Source organism: Bemisia tabaci, chromosome 5, assembly GCF_918797505.1.
Source record: "Bemisia tabaci chromosome 5, PGI_BMITA_v3".
In the NCBI taxonomy this organism is placed as follows: domain Eukaryota; kingdom Metazoa; phylum Arthropoda; class Insecta; order Hemiptera; family Aleyrodidae; genus Bemisia; species Bemisia tabaci.
In genome coordinates, this window is record NC_092797.1 from 30,768,188 (window position 1) to 30,784,708 (window position 16,521).

General features: G+C 41.0%; 1 protein-coding gene and 1 non-coding gene across 2 annotated transcripts in view; one reads left to right on the forward strand and one right to left on the reverse strand.

The window, feature by feature from the left end:
- The window catches only part of Gprk1 (G protein-coupled receptor kinase 1), a 91,887-nt gene that overhangs the window by 56,650 nt on the left and 18,716 nt on the right, over positions 1 to 16,521 (reverse strand). The gene's annotated exons all lie outside the window — the stretch shown is intronic.
- TRNAH-GUG (transfer RNA histidin (anticodon GUG)) lies at positions 9,283 to 9,354 on the forward strand. Its single transcript has one exon. It is a non-coding gene; the product is annotated as a tRNA-His (tRNA).

A 16,521-nucleotide genomic window follows, 5' to 3' on the forward strand; every position in this document is an offset into this window, starting at 1 on the left:
CGTTATTCATAAGATTTCCTTGCGCCGCGGAAAAAATAAGGCTGGAGGTAAACATCTTTGAAACAGAATTATGCAGTTCAATATTTTGTTATTTTTACGGTTGAAGTTACAAAAATATTAACATTTTCTCTGCCTGGGAGTGTATTTTTTCCTCTTCTAAAAATTCCTGCGTTCTCTTCATATTATTCTATTTTTATTCTCCCTAGATTCGGGAGATAGGCGATAGGGAGAAAAATACGATTTATTTTTTTGACAATTTTTTTGAAACATTTGAAGATTTTTGAACTTAATGTGAAAATGTTGGACATTTGGAAGGACAGTCTAGCAAATTTTCTCTCCCGCAAGAGGTCATGTTGCCTTACATAAGGCAGTGCCTGACAGCCCCTCCCGCATCCCACCCCCCAAAGGCATCTCTTGACCTTCCTCCCTCCTAATAACCTTGCGTAATTTATAAACGGCCCCTTAACACGAAAAACGCGAGTTGAAGAGGAGGACCGAGCGAGAGAGGGGTGGAAAGGGGGCGCGGAGAGGGGGAGGGGGGCGACGACGTTTGGGGAACAGGTAAGGTGCCGCGAGAGCACGTGTTCATAATATTTCTGGAAATATGGGTCAAAGCCGAGTGCACACCGGCAATTGAAGGAAACAAAGCTTGATGGCTCATAAAAAATGTACGACTAAACATCGGAACAGGGGAGGCACCGCGCCGCGCCGCAGAGCGTCTCGGATCGAAGCTTTTAGATTTGAGACTCGTTCTGTCTTCGGTCCCGGTCCCCCGGTGCCTCAGCTTCAGAGACATATCGTGCTTTGCGATAAATCAATTGACCCGCCGTCTGAACCCGTGAAAACGATCGATCACCGAGGTGTACCTCGATAATCGATTCTTAACCGTACTTTTAAACGGGAAAACATCGATAACTCGGCTACCGTCAGAGCATCGCGGGCGGCTACCGGGAGAAAATAACCAGGCTCTTTTCTTACTCGATTGCCTCATTGAATATTGACGAGAGTCCGAAACCGAGGCTCGCGACGAATTCCCTAAGATCTAAATCAGCGCACGGAGAGGCCCACACACATTATTACGTCAATACGGTAGACTTTAGGGAAATCTAAAAATTAAACTCCTCCTATTTATATGAGGGAGGAATTCGTCTTGACGTTACCGCCCTACCTTATCACGTGGTCCATTTTTTGTGACGTTATTTACCTGGGAAAAGCGTGGGTCTCGACATTTTTTGTACTGCTACGGATTAAAGGAGTATCTTGCTTTCGTCAGAGCTATTTCTAGCGAAATTGAGACAAATTCTTCGCAAAAGAAGAGAGGCTTAAAGAGGATTAGCCTAGAGTTCCTTTTTATATTGTACATTTCTAGGGAAAATACAAAACTAAAGAAATTATTGATTATTTGGACGTATTTGTGCTTGAAAACAACTATTAAGAAATGAATTAGAAGAAGAAGAACTATGACGCTACTCAATTCTATGTAACTAGTTCCTTTAGATTCCACATGTTTCTACATTTAGTTCCTTTCGGCATATATGCGTCCATTTAATGTCTTTTTTTTAAAGTTGTTATTATTACACTTATCCTTTACCCGAATTGCGACAACAGGAGATAAATTGAAAAAACGAGGAGAAACATTTAATAGGATGCATTTAACTATTAAGTTTCGGTCTCGCAATAATAGCGAATCGGCGACGCATTTTTTCGCTTTTTTTTGTCCGGTTGAAAATGAAATTGCCATTCATTTCGAAACGTTCCAGGTTTTGTTTTTATTTAACTCTTGTTTTGTTGTGTAGTCTTTCTCCAAATTAAGTTGTTATTCCTATTTTCTGGGTGGGGATAAAAAATACCAATTGAGAGGTAATTACATAGAATGGGTAGAGGATATTTTGTTATTTGACGTTTATTTTCAGTCCAGTTGGACGTTCAGATTCTCCATCATCCGATTGGAAGCTGGCCCAACTACCCCTTACGGATATGGATTGGAGAGGGGGGTGATTCTAGTTTCCAATCCAAAAAATAGCGATTATCGCACTTCATCATTCTACTCGCTTCTGAGCCCACTTAACGAGTAAACGGAAAACACTGATTTCTAGCTTATGGGGTAAAAATGAGAACTTAGCGATGTATCCACCGTGCTATGCTAGTGATTTTGTAGGGTGATAAATTTTCTTGAATTTCAAAATGTTCAAATTTTTCCATGACTGTTCAAGATTCTGGATCATAAAATCCCCCGACTTTTAGATAATATTTAAATAAAATAATTCTGACATGATTTTTGATAAAAGTTTTCAGGGAAAAAAGAGCTTTTCAACGTATCTGCCGTGTTATGAGTGCAATTTTGCACGGTGATGAGTTTCGTTGGAATCCAACATTTTCTGACTTTTCCATGACTTTTCAAGTTTCTAGAACATACAATTCCCCAACTTCCCAATAACATTTCAAAAGTTTCTTTCAAAAAATTGGCATGCAGTCTCTTGAAATTGAAAAAATTCCAAAGTCGATACCTTACAGGCAGAAATAGAACTTGATGGTGCTTGTTAGATGAATTGCTGAGGCTGAGACACTTTTTTTTTCTTTTTTTTTTTTTAGATTGTCAAATCTTGTGGAATAATGCGACTTTGGCACACATTCTAAAATTACCAAAAAATTCAACACAATTATAACAGGGTGTCTACTAAAACAGGCTGGCTAGAAATCAGTACTTTATAACGGTACTCATTAAGTACATACATTCTCAAGAAATTCAGGAAATCCTCAACAGTAAATTTCAGTTCTCTTACAGTACCTCCAATTGACGAAATTCGAAAAATTTCACAAATTTGAGTTTCTCGCTTAAATTGCGACAAAAATGACAAAAAATCCGGACCTTCTTGCAGAATTTCAGCACTTTTCCAGTACTTCCGGACCGCCCTTAACAAGACGGTACTATTTCCGGACTTTCCGGACTTGTAGACACCCTGTTATAATCAACACGTTGTACTGACCATTTTGCAAAAACCCGGCGCGTTGCATAAACCTGCGGAGGCCTGGAACAATTTCCACCCCTGCCCCCGATCCCCCTCCCGGCCTCGCATCGACCGTAATTAGAATGAAATAGGAAAGTGGCCGTGTCGGAAAGCGCAGCACCTGGCGGGAAATTCGACTTAAACGCGTTACGAGACGGCCTGTAAAATTTACGCAAGCCAAGGTGAGGTCGGGGGGCGGGAGGTGCGACGCAGCGATGCGACTTGGGCTTATTCGTGCTCCGGAAAATATCTGCAGACTCCCAGCTCGCGGCGCCAAATTAATGACTCAATCGGCTTAAATTCGTCCATCTCCGAGCTGGGCCTCCGAAGCGGAAAATCACTGTAATAAGGAATATGGCGGGAGGGGGGATGGGGATCGCGGATCCGAATGAAAACTGAAGATATTGATAAATCCACCTTCCAATCCGGATCCTCTCGGACTCCCGCTTCATGAATATTCCCTAATTATTCGCCTCCGATTCCATTCACAGCTAGCTGCACACCCCCCTCCAAATCATGCACCGAGCACATATTTCGATCAGACTCTTTAGGCTTTACTTAATTTCTTCATTTTCCAATTCCCTGATTTACTCTGATTTTATTTGCACTGAAAAAAAGAAAAAAAACTCCGGCCGAGGAAGCCGTACTTACGGGCTATATAGATAAACCGTCCGCGTTCCGGGCGCAGCACCCGGAGCAATCGAAGTTACGGATTCAGTGCCCGGAAATTTTGGCCGCTGAGACCGAGACGGACGGTCTGTATTTATGAGCTGTATAGACATACCGTTCGCGTTCCAGGCTCAGAGGCCGAAAGTTCCGGGCGTAGCACCCGGAGCAATCGAAGTTACGGATCCAGAACCAGGAAATTTTGGTCGCTGAGACCGGAGCGGACGGAATGTACTTACGGGCTGTTTAAATATACCGTCCGCGTTCCGGGCTCAGAGGCCGAAAGTTCCGGGCGTAGCACCCGGAGAAATCGAAGTTACGGCTCCAGTGCCCGAAAATTTTGGCCACTGATACCGGAACGGACGGTATGTGCATACAGCCCATAACTTTTTTTTTCAGTGTACTTTCCCGTGAATCTAAATTCCTGAATTCCTTGATCTACGAACAAAGCTTTTCCTTGGATTTTTTCTCTTCCAACTTCTTTGACTTTTGCTAAACTTGGGTGAAATTTCCACTGCTCGAGATGGAAAAGACACTCGGAAGTTGTACGCGCTCCCTTGAGTGGCACCGGCGGCGCGGCGCACGATGGAACGAGCTTCTGAGAGAGGTCGGACATGAAATTATTACTGAAATTCCGAACTTTGATGCCTATTTCGTCATATTTTAAATTTAGAGGCATGTATGTAGTAGGAAATTTAAAGAAAACCAATGAGACCACTTTTAAACCTCTTTTTTTGGTATTGTTGAAGAAATAACCTTTCGAAGTTTTAAAGTCATGTCTGACCTATCATATTAACTCGATCCTCTGTGCGGCGGTTGAAGTTGCTGAGCCAACACGATACTCGCGAAGTTCCCTGACCTTTCCTATGAATTTCCTGACTCTCTCTCTAACTTTCCAGCTTTTCCAGACCTCCAGGTTTCCTAATGTTATACTCTATTCTGCACGGTGCATTCAGGTAAAATGTAGTTCGTCGATCCGTTAGAAAAAAAACGTATCAATAGTAAAATATTTTCTTGCGACTTGTATTTTCACGAGGAGACTGTTGGACATTCTGACTGAAAATTGTACTGATTGTTTTGTACTCTACCTCTTATATAATTTACCTAAGCGCCTAAAATATCTGAACACCAAGTTTCCTCTGAAAGTTTCGAATTTGCGCGACAATAATTTGTTTTTATTCACCTTATACAAGAAGGGCATACAGTTGTGACATTAACTACACTCCAGTCTCTGACTTAAACTTCAAAAAAAGAAAATCGACTTCCTCGAAAGTGCTGAACTCAATGAAGTTGATTGGTTGGCCAAGTCTGTAATGGTAACAAATGGACTTTCTCGACATTGGCAAATTCAAAGAGGCTGACTGGTGACTTCTTTACGTGCAAATTAATCGTAGGTCGTGTGACGTCTCGTTTATCAACAAATACTGCGTTTAAGACACGACTTTTTGAGACAACAAAATATGATCATAATGAACTATAGGATGATAATGAAAAACTTTCAAACCAAAGTGAACTTCGTTTCGAAGCGCTCAAGGCGTGAGGTATATTAGCGGCACACGCGTAACTAGTGGGATTCTCTAGCTCGAGATTTCAAAATAAACAAAGATTTTTACCGACGTATCCAAGTTAATTTGAAAGACAAACAATTTCAATTAACTTTCCGCGCGACTCCCCCTTTTTTCACGCTTCGAAACAGACTTTTAAAATTAAATTCGAAGTGTTATATTCTTAGACGCTTATTCAAATGACATGACACAGGTTGCCATGACGACCGGTTTCAGCACGTTATTTTAAGACCGGCATTTTAATTGTCTCTCTTGATAATGTATTCAATATCCTGCCGAAAACGCTAGTGCGGGCAACAAGCCGAGTTTCCTACAAAGTAGTCTACACCTTGAAACATCGATGAGTGGTGATTCTATCAGGGATTTTCTTATGGAAGATTGCAAAAACATCATCACCGCATGCTTCTCCTTAGTTTTAAAATTGTTGTATATCGACGGTGTAAGTCGGCAATCACATAATTCGATTTGCAACGTCGCAGACTTCCTGTCATCTTTTATTTTTTAAACGGAAAACTACTCAACAACAATTCTTTAAAATTGCCGTGATTTTTTTTCTCTGTGCGAAGGAAATCCTACAAAAACTTCAAAGGATGATGTCAATTTGTTCTCCTTTAAAAAAATAACATAGAGGCGGAGATTTTCAGACACCGCAAACGAGATATGTGACTGCGGACTTACACACCGTCGATATATTCTCTTTGATTAGTTTTCGCACATTTGAATAGTTCTACTGTTTACATGAGGTTGGGTTTCACTTAAAAAAAGATTCAGGTGGTTTTGTGTAAAAACGTACTAGTAAATAGGAACAAAAATAGCACATAACACACAACTTTGGAGAAAATATCTATTCACCCTTTGGCAATTTTAAATCTAGAATCCGCTTACGAAAAACGTTTTGCAATTCTATCTCGCACCGTTTCCGAGAGATGGTGTTCCGGAAATTGTGATTTACATTGGAATGAATAGGGTGGACGCACAGTTTTCCCTATCCGACAAGGCTGAAATGGCGTTAAGTACTTTTTTGCACTGAGATTCTATTGACGCTTAAAGCTAAAACTCACAACAAAGTGTACTTGATGTATATATTGTATAAAAAAAGAGGGAAAATGGGAATAAAGTCGCTAAAACTTTTAGCTAATCATTAGAGTTAAACCATCGAAACACGATTCTGTGACGAGTGCAACTACCCCGCCGAAAAGGAAAAACAAATATCATTAAGTCCTGATGTTCGAATTATTTTTAACAGAATAAAATTGTTTTCCGGGCGAGGGAGCGTACACGTACTCCATTCAAAGGTTGCAAAATTGACACAAAAAATTCAAGTTTTTACAAGAATGTACCGATGCAATTTCTGTCCAAAACTTTTCTGATTTTTACATGAGATCGGAAGAAAAATCGATGAAATTTTCAGTTAGAAATGTTCAAAACTCTACTGGTAAAAATTCAATTTACAAGGGGACATTTGGCAGCAATGAAATGTAGTTACGTACTTCACGGAAACGACGATTCGATACGATACGAATGGTGGAAGGAGAGCCTGGGATTATGGCCATGTGCAAGAATGCAACGTTGGCCTGAAAGAAGGCTTCACTGATAACTTTGATCCATACATATAATTCGTTAATGCTCAGGATATACTTAGGTAAGGAATTGTGAGTCCAAAACAGACGGATAAGACGATGGAGGCAGAGAATTATTTGTGAAACGGAAGCGAAACTTAAGGAGAAAAGAGGGAGCAAATATTTTCATAGATAGATGGGAGGATGAGACCTAGACAACTAAATTAACAATGGCTGAGGCCTCACTATCTCGGGGGGTAAGAGCGAAGGGGATATGGAATATAGGTCGTTCATTGTCTTACAAACTTTGACGACTCCAATAGCTCATGGGTAAAGTATGCGTCCCACAGGAGATCCCAGTTCCTCGACTCCCGAACCGAGCTTTCTTGCTCTCGTTTCGAGACGTATTTCAGCTGAACTAATTGTAAATCAAACTAGCTTAAAGAGTCCTCGCTAAACTTACTAGGCTCTTGACTCAAAGATCTTCCGGTGCTCCCATTTTTCGGAACTGGTACCGAATTTTGGAACTTCTGAGATTTTCCTGAATTTTTCCCGGAACTTTAAAAATTTTCAGGGTTTTCCGGATCTTTTACATTTTCGGAACTTTCTCGGAACATTTAAAAAATCTAACAAGAATTCCGGAACTTTTGACGGTCACAGAGTGGGAGCACCGATATATCTTCATCAAACGGTTAATATCACACTGGGGAAAAAAAGACATAGGAATACATAGGATTTAGAGTCCAGACTCTTGAAAACATTGACAAGGAAAAGGACTCTTGATTCAATAAGATTTTAGCTTTAATCGAGAGAAAATCCGCTCAAATTAAGCGGTTTGGTTCTTGAGTTAAGCTTGGATCTGATTGAATCAAGAGTATTTTTTCTTGTCGATGTTTTAAGAGTCTGGACTCTAGATCCAATGTGTTTTTTTTCCCAGTGCGACTGAATTGGATAGCATATATACCGTTAATTGGACGTATTTATGATTGAAAGAAATATGTGCTGAAGAATTTAATCCATAGGAATTATGTAGCATGCAAATTCTGTGGAAATGGTTACTTTCATTTCCGAATAATTTCTTTTGACATGAATTCATTCGATCAAGCAAACCAGTCATACCTGCATTACGATGGCTAAGGAACAATAACGCCTATCTGCAAACTGACATTTTACAGGAGAAAGAAATTTTTGTAATTTTGCGGTTTGATATGGTATTTTATAATGCAATACAGCGTCATTACAGCGCTTTGATGCGTAATTGGAATTGCGGAATGCGGCAAAGCCGCTCACTCAATGTTGCTAAAATTATCAGTAGGGCGGCATCGTTTCTTCGCCACCGATTAAGTTTTTTAAATGAGCTTGTCCGTTTGCCACGGTTAATACACCTGCACAAAATATTTTGGACGACCGACGATGATGGCGGAAGCTTCATAAGTTGATTTCGAATGGAACACGCCGAATTTTAAACGGTTTACGGTTTTTTACCGAGCACAGGATTAGTTCTTCCATCACTTGAACTATTCTAAAAATGTGGGAGCGCGAGAGAAAAACTATAATGGTATTAGCGAGAGAGGCATCGTCTCAGTATGGATCATTTTTTAATTGTTTTGAGTACACATTCGGTGATACAACTATTCGTGTTCTATTGACGGCGGGGAAGTATCACGAGTTTTGAAGGAGCCACGTACGCGCACGCTGCAGACGTCAACTGCTGGCCGATGAATTCTCGCGTTTTTCAGTAAATGAGTGCTGGATCATGATGCATTCCCCGCTGTTCACTCGATCTACGCTGCCTCATGTTTATTAGGACTGAATTTTTTGTACTTTTTATCAAACTGAAAATCTTAAGCTAAGACATCCATGGTGGGATGATAAAATCTCGGCGTAATTTGTGACAGACTAACCAAGTAACGATACTTGTTGATGAAAAATACAACATTTTGTGATCTGCTGGGTGTCTACTACAACGGGCTGGCCAAAAATCAGTACCTTTACACTACTTTTTCAGCACATTCCCGAGAAATTCGGTACCTCTGACAACGGAAAAATTCGGTACTTTTTCAGTACCTCCAATTGACGAAATTCGAAAAATTTCAAAAATTTGAATCTCTTATTCAAATTATGACAAAAATGACAAAAAAAACAAAAAGAATTCCAAATCTTCTCGAGGAATTTCCGCATTTTTTCAGTACTTCCGGACCGCTCTTAAAAAAACCAGTACTATTTCCGGACTTGTGGACACCCTGCACAGTGATGTTACTGGGTGCCTGGGCCAGGCACAGTTAAAAAAGAGATCAACTTTTTTTGTGTCCCGAGAATCACCGAAGCGTGTCAACTATCCGCCCGCGGCCTCCCAGGCAGACCCGAGACCCCACTCTCTTTCCTCCTTTCTCTCGACTGGTCATAATGAACGGAACGGTGATTTGCACCATGAAATGCTCTGCTTTCCCTTAATTCACTTGATTTTGCTACCCGCTATCAGAAGTCGTGATCGTCTAGTGGTTAGGACCCTGCGTTGTGGCCGCAGTAACCCAGGTTCGAATCCTGGTCACGACACAAATTTTTTTTTCGTCCTGTCAACAACGACACTCTGACTGTTGACTTCATTTTGTGATGTGAAACTATTTCGGGCCCATCCGCAAGAATACCACAGGGAACAATATTCCTTCACGCATAGGGCAACAAATGGCACAAATGTTCTTTCTAAAATTAGGCAGATATAGTAGTTCTCAATTGCAAAAAGTAGTCCAATTTTCTCCTTAAAAATAAGTGTGGTGTGAGACATTTTTTATCTCCTTTGAAAGCAGCAAAGCAAACCAGAAAAATTGAGAGGAGCAACATTTGGTGACACCGGTGTACAGACATTAAAGTGTAAATCTAAAAGTTCGATGCGCGTAAAATCATCACCTAATTTCGGTAGAGTGAAATTGACAGATGGTAATGGAGATAGGCTTTTGCCGATTAAACCGCGATTATAGAACCAGATTTTTCATGATCAGTTGCGCACTTGATCGAATTTTGATATTAGGGTGTCTATTAAAATTTCATTTTAGAAGTTTTCCGAATAAATTGACACTCTTTTAATTTTACAAACCAAAATATTTGATAAATGAAATCAAATGTGTGGAAAATGCTTGAAGCACACAAAATTTCCTGATCCATGACCGATTTTTCTCAGAATTTCCTGATTTTCCTGAAAACATCGAATTTTCTAATCTCTGCCGGTTTTTGCTGACAGTAGACACCCTGATAATGCAATCAGCTACTTTGCCACTTACTGAATTGCGGAATTATTCAAACTGGGCAGGGGTGCGCTCAAAGAGACAAGGCCATAAAGGCAACGCGACACTTCAAATCGTCACCTTCCGGCCAAAGTATCACAGGTTCATTACAAAACAAGGTTCAAAACAATAGAACATAACCTCAAACCAAACTAAAAGGATTTAAGCTGGAAAAGCTGAAAATGAGAAAATTCCCAACAATTTCACATTACATTGGCATTTGGTACTCAAAAGAATAAAAAATTTGTTACAAAAGACCTGTTCCCTCAGATTTCTGAATTTACTTTTGAGGCTATATTTACGTTTTGAACCAATCGATATCGATACAATCTCACCCGTTTGATGTATCGAATACGATCTATTAGTGCGATTTTACGAAAAACTTGTCGTTTTGATAACGCGATTTTGCCAGCTATCCCATACTTAAAAACACAGTTTTCCGGGCCTGCCCATGTTCCATGAGAGAGCTACTCTACTCACTTTACCTGTGGCGAAAGGACTGGAAAAAGGTTTTGTAGGTCTGCCGAAAGCCAGCGGTATCGGATAAGATTTAGGGGCGTCGAAAGCTCCAGCTCCAACCAACGAGAGTCGCTCGGTCGAAGACGAAAGTAAGGGCGCGACGAAGGGAATACTGCTTTGCTGAGGAAGAACGCCGTACGAGCCTTCAGACGTTGCCAAGTTTCCTCCGGTAAAAACCGAACTTAGTAGGAAAATTGTGAATTTTACTTTCCAAAATTTTCAGAAAATTTTGCGCGCAATTTAATCTACAATATTTGAAAATTTCAAGGAAAAATATGCATGAATGTTGTCATAAATACATGTTTTATCTAGGGAAATTTGGCAACTCTCGAATGTCCGTACGGCGTTTTTCCTTAGCACGGCGGAATACGTCCCCGTCCCGTGGCGGGCGCGGGTGACGGGACGCCCCGGGAATCGCACGCAGGGACTTTCTCAAACGAGACGTAATTGATGATTGGAATGAAGAGGAATCTCCAAGTGCGGTTGGCTCACACATCATTTATCAATCGGACCGGGATCCAGCGGTACTCTGCCGTGCTAAGGAAAAACGCCGTATGAACATTCGAGAGTTGCCACATTTCCTCTCAGAAAATGGTTATTTTTGAAGAAAGTTATGAATATTTCTCCTTGAAATTTTCAGGAACTTTAGGTGAAATTGAGAACTAAATTACCTGAAAAATTGGGAGAAAAATATTCATAAATTTACCAGGAAATTCGCGTTTTATCAAAGGAAATTTGGCAACGCCTAAAGGTTCATACGGCGTTCTTCCTTAGCACGGCAGTACTCGACTCGGATCCCGGCCCCCGATTGGGATCCAGATCCAGATGGGGGATGAGATTGAGACGTGCATCCGAATTAAAAGGGGCCTCTGGGCCGGGGCCAGTAATCTCGCTGATTCGGATTATCGTTGTTGAAACTTGAGGAGCAGTGATTTAACGGGGCATCATTAACCCCTCGCCCTCCCCGCCTAATCTCGCGGCGACAATTTTCGGAGGTCTCAGTCTCGGAATTGGACGGCTCGCTATCCGTTATCCGCCATCCTCAGTCTTTTCGCGCCTCAGTCATCGGGACTCCCGGCTCCTCGCCGCGTCCCTGTGCCCTCCCTTTTTTTCTCGTCCCCCCGAGTTGGAGTCTTATCGGAGTCGAGGCAGGGAGGCTCCGGCTTAATAGCTCTCATCCCGGCTCTAGTCGCCACCGGGACGACTTACGGTCCGGTAACTTCCCTTCGCAGTCTGTTCATCCCTGTTCAGGACATCGGCGAGAGGATTTCGTTACCTTCCGGCTGAAGGATCACATGCGCCATGCGACGTTTCAAAATTTCTGCTGCCATTTTATTTTTTTACACTAGAAAAAAACAAAAAAACACATTGGACCTAGAGTCCAGACTCTTAAAAACATCGACAAGAAAAACTACTCTTGATTCAATCAGAATCTGGCTTAAATCAAGAACCAACCCTCTTAATTTAAGCGGATTTCGTTTTGATTCAAGCAAAAATCCGATTGAATCGAGAGTATTTTTTCTTGTCAATGTTTTCAAGAGTCTGGACTCTAGATACAATGTGTTTTTTTTCCAGTGTACAGAGAGATTCTTGGTTGAATCTGTTTGGAAATGTCACTGAATTTCATCGGCGGGGTTAAATCGATTGGATAAGAAAAGGAGTAAAAACTACCTACCATGAAAAAAGACAAAAAAATATTAGTTAGGTGCGTCGAATTTCGAATACTAATAAACTAGACTAGACAAAAAAGCCAAAGACGCGCGGAAAACCGATTTAGTGCTCGCGACTAAAAAACTGAGAATTTGGATAAGAAATCCTACGAAAGTACAGCAAGGGCTAGCACTCGGCAGGGCCTCTACGACCCAGCCCTGGGGTCGTTTTTTTTTCCGTAGACGAAAATAGTCTCACTCAGTATTGGCGGTGTCAGGGGGCACTCAGTATTTTAGATGAAGAGGTAAGGAAGCATATCGGCAATTGGCGAGGGTTCGATTCTGAAGATATGAGTTAGAGGAACGAACGGTATCGGATGTTTACTCACGGCTCGCCAGAATAAAAACGTGAGGGCTTACCTACCCTTCCCCATTCGTAAAACAGCCACGAAGGATCAAAAATAAAAGGGTAGAGAGCATCCTGTAAGGGCAGAATATTTCCGTCCGCTTTCCTATCGACAGCTTTCGCCCGAGCTGCCTTTCACCCGCCCTTTCTTTCCCTCCCGCTATGATCCAAACCACCACGTTTACAGGCTGGACCAAATTAAACAATGTGCCACCGTTACCAAATGTTGTACGTACAAGTTGTCTACACAAGTCAGAAAATATGGTAAATGCGAACGGCTTTGGTCTGGTTACAGAGAAAAAAGTGCGACCAACAGGAACAGAAAACAAGTATATCAACGGTCAAAGTGCGAGACCACGTATCTCCGATTGCGACGTTGCAGATTTCCTGCCATACTTTATTTTATAACTGGTCAGCGTGATTCCTTGAGAACTGCTTTGATTTATCTCCTCTGTTAGCAGAACATTCTGTATAAAATATGAGATAAAATTCTCTTCGAAATGATAATATACAGGCAGAAATTTTGACACATCGTGGTTCCGCACTTTGGAAAAATCCTCTCTTTCACGTCCCTTTTTTTCGTAAAAATGTTCCAGAAAAATTAGAATGTAGTAACCAAGTAACCCATTGTCTACGCTACTTTCTTGTTCGAATTAAAATTTAGTTTAAGTGAGAAACAAAGATCTAGAAGGATGTAAAGCGTAATTTTAACATTTGACATAGTCGCATGGTCATACATTATCGCTTCATCATGCGCGATACTGTATAATGAAAAGATAGAAGCACTTCCATAAACTTTTCTTCCAGTTACACGGCTGAAATTGAATAACAGCAATCATTGCACGGAATTCCAACATTTCTATGATTTGAAGACACCCTGACTTAAAAATTTTAACAGAATGTCTAGTACTTTGTAATTTTGAAAAATCCTGATATTTTCCTGATTTTTCCTGATATTTTGTACAAAAGTCCTGATTTTTTAATTTTGAAAATTCCTGATATTTACCTAACTTTTTCGACGACTTCTGGCCCGGTAGGCAAAAAGCAGTAAGACTTCTCCGTTGAGGAGATTCGCGTAAGAAAAATTCCTGATAAAACGTCCGATTTTACCGATTTTCCTGATATTCTCCTGATTTTTTCCTGATCCGCCAAAATTCATGATATTTTACGGGTTTTCCTGATGCTAGACACTCTGTTTAAAGATTTTTTTTAAGAAAATCAGTAACTTCGGTAAAAATTATTTCGCTCTAACTTTCTGAAATCGGCTCAGTTATCGCGTAAAGAAAGTTCGAAATCCCAACGCACCTTACCAATATGACCTTAGAAAAAATCGTCAAAGAGTAAACCCGTTCGTAGTTTGGCAAACGTGTACATTTTAGCGTACTCCCAAGTTTTTGAGCCATTATTTTTTATCGGCAAGGCATCGCGAAAGTGCGAAGTGGCCTCGCGCGGAGGAGGAGGAGACGCGAAGCGAGGAAAAACTTAAGGACATGTGGTCTACCGAGGGAGCAACAGGAACAGTCGACTCTTCGCTCCCCCGAAATTTGAGCGAAATTGTTGACGCAAATGCGGATTGATATCAATACACCCCACTCGCAAGCCATTAAAGCGGGGGGATGTGGAAAGCTCTGACTTGACTCCTAAGATATCTCCTGTCTATATAAAATCCTCAGGCGCAGTTGCCATCCACACAGCGGAGGGAGAACGTAATAAATTCAGCTCGTCCTTGTAAAATGACATCATTCTCTGCTAAGAGGGTGTTCTGCTTTATTGAAAGGATGTGTGTAAATAATAAATTCGGATTTTCGTGATAGAAATCGACACATTATCCGACGTTCTTTTCTTCTTCGGTGCGAAAAAACTACGCTCTGAGGAGGGCTAACTCATCGAAGAAGCGTTGAATTCAACCGATACTCAGGTAGTGGGTTCAGAGGAAAAATGAAGTACACTGATTAAAGCCTCCGATTAACTAACGAGGATGGCAAATTCTTGCTGCATTTAGCAATAATTTAAAAAAAGGTAAGTAAAAATGATTTTGATGGTCTTGAACAAGATTATTGTTCAAGTTTACTCTGCCAAAAAATCGACTTCGAAAACCCGCTTTTTGACGGTTTTAACAATTCGTCATTTCCCGGATGAAGGAACATAACGCCGTACCAAGGTTGCAAAATTGACTCGCATAATTCAATTTTTTACAAAAATATACCCGTGCCATTTTTGTCAAAAATGTGTCTAAATTTCACATGGGATACGTAAGTACATAAGAGTCGCTTTCACAGCGCTCTCTGGCGCTCTGCGACTAGTGGAGTCACAAAAGGGAATAAAGATTACAGAAATTGAACTTTTTTGTAATCTTTGATCGGCCCATTCTCAAATTCCTTTCTCCGTTCCTTCTCTCATTCCGTTTGCTCCTTGCCGAACCCGTAATTCCTTGGTCCATTCCAGATTATAATCTTTGCAATCGGTGAAAATGTAATCTTTATTCTCGTTTGTGACACTGTGAAGGCCTAAAATACGGGAACCAATTAGAAATGGATTCACATTGTCTTGACTCTAAGTATAAAGGGACTCCATCTGCGACGCCTAACAGCCAAAAAACTCGGTCCTCCCACAACCCATCAAGGAGTTGGCACTCTTTCATTTCATCTGAAACCCCCTGTCGCCACCCTTTCACTATGAACGCCCCCCCTCGTCTCCTCCCGGGAGATACCTGATCTAGCATCCTATTTGGCAGCCTCTCTTCCGTTATCCTATTAACATGACCGTAGGCTCCGTAGCAGACAAGTGGGGAGATCAAGGGGGAAAATAAAATCGGTAAAATTTTCAGTTAGAAAAGCCCAAGATTCTCCTGATAAAAATGCAATTCGGGAGGGGGACTTCCGCAACATTGGAATCTACGTTCTTTTGTGCGGGAAGCAACAAATTAACGAGAGACTAACTCTCATTTTTGAACAAATAATGAAGGAGGAAAAACTGAGAGCTGCGCTAATTTTTGGCATTTTTTGGCTCAATAGACTGATTTAGTGACTACGTCATCCGATATGATATCAAAATATTGGTTCAAAGCAAAAAAAACCAACATAACCTCATGCACGAATTCTTCATGAGTTAATTGCGTTAATTAATCAAAATTTAGTCATTGACCGGTCCTAAATCAATTTAAGACTCATTCAACACGAGAACTTTTGATTGTAAGAAACACTCACTGGAAAAAAAACACTTTGGATCTAGAGTCCAGACTCTTAAAAACATCGACAAGAAAACATACTCTTGATTCAATCAGATTTAAGCTTAAATCAAGAACCAAGCCTCTTAATTTGAGCGGATTTCCTTTTGAATTAAGCTTAAATCTGATTGAATCAAGAGTCCATTTTCTTGTCAATGTTTCTAAGAGTCTGGACTCTAGATCCAATGTGTTTTTTTTTCCCAATGCTTATTGGACGCATTGTACCACCATGGCGTAAAGGGCGCGAATTATAAAGAAGGTTCCGTGTTTGTTTACATTTGAACCAAGAGTTCGATATTATATCGAATGACGTGACCACTAAATCAGTCTATACATACTCTTGACCTTTTTTGTGGAGTGCGAGATTTCAAAGAGTGAAGAAATTTTGCGGCTGCGATTGCGACAATTTTATGCCCCGAAGGACTTTTTGCACCCCTGGAACGCGACACACAATTCACACTCATTTTTTTCCCGATACAAACCATCCTCTAGATGTGGAGCACAGGCAAGTTGCGAGGATAAGCGGAAGGAGCGTTGAAGAGGCGAGCAGGGTAACCTGTTCGGCATGAGTCGAGCGGCGACGAATACTACGGGGCGGGCGAACGGTACCTCAGGTCTCCGTAAAAGCTCAATGGGAAAACT